Raw genomic sequence first — 2,115 nt, forward strand, 5'->3', positions numbered from 1 at the left:
AGCCTCCGGGTCTCCCAGCCACTTCGGGGGTCCCGGGCTGTGGGTAAGCATCTGGATATGGGGGAAGGGAGATATGCAGCTAAAGGTAAGGCATGGATTTATGTATTTTTCATAGCCTTATGAATGCTCAGGGTTTCCGGGGCTGGCCCTGGGGTTGGTCATGGCTCACCACAACAATAAATCCTCTTTAAGTGCAAACCTGTTTTGCCTTGATGTTTTCTGTTTTTCCTCAATAATCCAAATCTCACCATATGAAATAAAGTTTTATTTTTCCACTTGTCTGCTAAACTACAGCAGAGGCAAATAAAATTTTGTGTGCTTGGTACTCAGTAGCGTCAAACCACGACACCTCTATTACAAAAAAAAAAGGTATTTATTTCATTTAAGCAATTGGTTTACTGATTTTGGTACCTTTAGATCATTTTATATGGAGTTTTTCCAAGTACAACACCTCAATTTAGAATAAAGTGATTAAAAATACACTATTTTTTTATCCCAGAAAATTTTAATTTGGTTGCCTTGAAAAAGCCAAAGATTGTAAAATTTGGGAAAATGTATTATGCTTATCCAGCCCGTGGGGGAGGTGCTCACACTGGAGTGGGTAGATGCCTGGAGGAAGCTGTGATCCAGTGGGAGACCCGGTGGAGAGAGGGACCCTCTGATTCCAGGCTGGAGCAGCCTGTCCTTGGGGGACTGCACCTCGTGGAAGAGTGACCCACACTGCAGCAGTGTTGGGAGGACTGTTTGCCCATTGGAGGGACTCACGTTGCAGCAGTTTTGGGAGGACTGCTGCTCATGAGATTGGAGCCACGCTGGAGAAGTTCATGGAGAGCCATCTCCCATGAGAGGGACCCGACTGTACAGGAGGGGAAGGACTCCTCTCTCTGAGCAGCGGAAGAAAATCTCGGGTGACGAACTGACCAAACCCCCATACCCTGTCTTCCTGTGCTGTCAGTGGGAAGGAGGGAGAGTTGGGGGAAGAAAAGGTGTTTTTAAGGGTTTATTTTACTTCTCATTATCTTCCTCTGATTTTGTTAGTAATAAATTCACTTTGTACCTTTATGTTGAGCCTGTTTTGCCCTTGGAGTGTTTTCTCCTGGTCCTTATCTCAGCTAATGAACTCTTCATTAAATTTTTCTCTTCTTTGCCCAGCTGTGGCAGGGGAGGGTCTGTGAGCGACTTTTGTGGGTGCCTGGCGTTTGGCCAGCGTCAAACCATGACAATATATATGTATAACAAGACAAACAAACAACAATGGCAGCAACAACAAACAAAAAAATGTGCATGCTAGGAAGGGCTGGCAGAGGAATTTTCCTGTGAAACTTTTCTTTCTCATGAGAGGGCAGTTAGAGAAATCCAGCTTCTCACAGCGTCTCTGTGAAAGCTTTTGTTCTCATGCAAACTGGATGGACAACAGTTTGAGAGAATGTAAACCATTTTTACATCTGCAGGTTGTTATGAGAACTGCGAAAATTATTTTCCTTCTTTAGAAATAATATTTGGAAATGGGTGTCTTACTGCTCAACCTATCACCTTGAGAGGTGGTGGGTCAATAGGCCAATATGTAATTTCTCTTTTGTGAACCATGCTAAAAAAGGTATGGGTGATTAAACGAGGTCGCTTCGGCCATACGCATCAGACCTGGACTTATGTCGTGATTTTCGCTGTCTCTCTGGGGATAACAGCGACAAAAAAGAAACCCAGTAGCAGACTTCTCATGATGCCTTAGGTTTTAACTTTTTTATTTTTCAAATCCTGTACTGCTTAGTGTGTAACTCTGATGTTTCTTGTGGCCTGTTAATTTCTGCTCTCTCGTGCTGGGTAGACATAACAAAGCCTCTTCAGGCCTGCTCTTCAAGGACACCCAGACCATCCTAGGCCCAAAAAGTATAAACCAAAAGCCTCTGAGAGGGGGGCAAGTGGAGGGGATATTACATCATTAAACTGAAGCTTTAATTGGAGAATTAACCCTGATATGCAAATGAACCAAACCTATAAAAGTGTGAAGAACTTGTGACCTGGGGTCCATCTTGGGGTTCATCTTGGCAATAGCCTCTGGCTCCCCAGGGTGTACCTTTGAAGGCCTTTCAAATAAATACGTACCTTTATTCCCTT

Source organism: Corvus brachyrhynchos, unplaced genomic scaffold (genome assembly GCF_000691975.1).
Source record: "Corvus brachyrhynchos isolate BGI_N302 unplaced genomic scaffold, ASM69197v1 scaffold1042, whole genome shotgun sequence".
Classification (NCBI taxonomy): Eukaryota; Metazoa; Chordata; class Aves; order Passeriformes; family Corvidae; genus Corvus; species Corvus brachyrhynchos.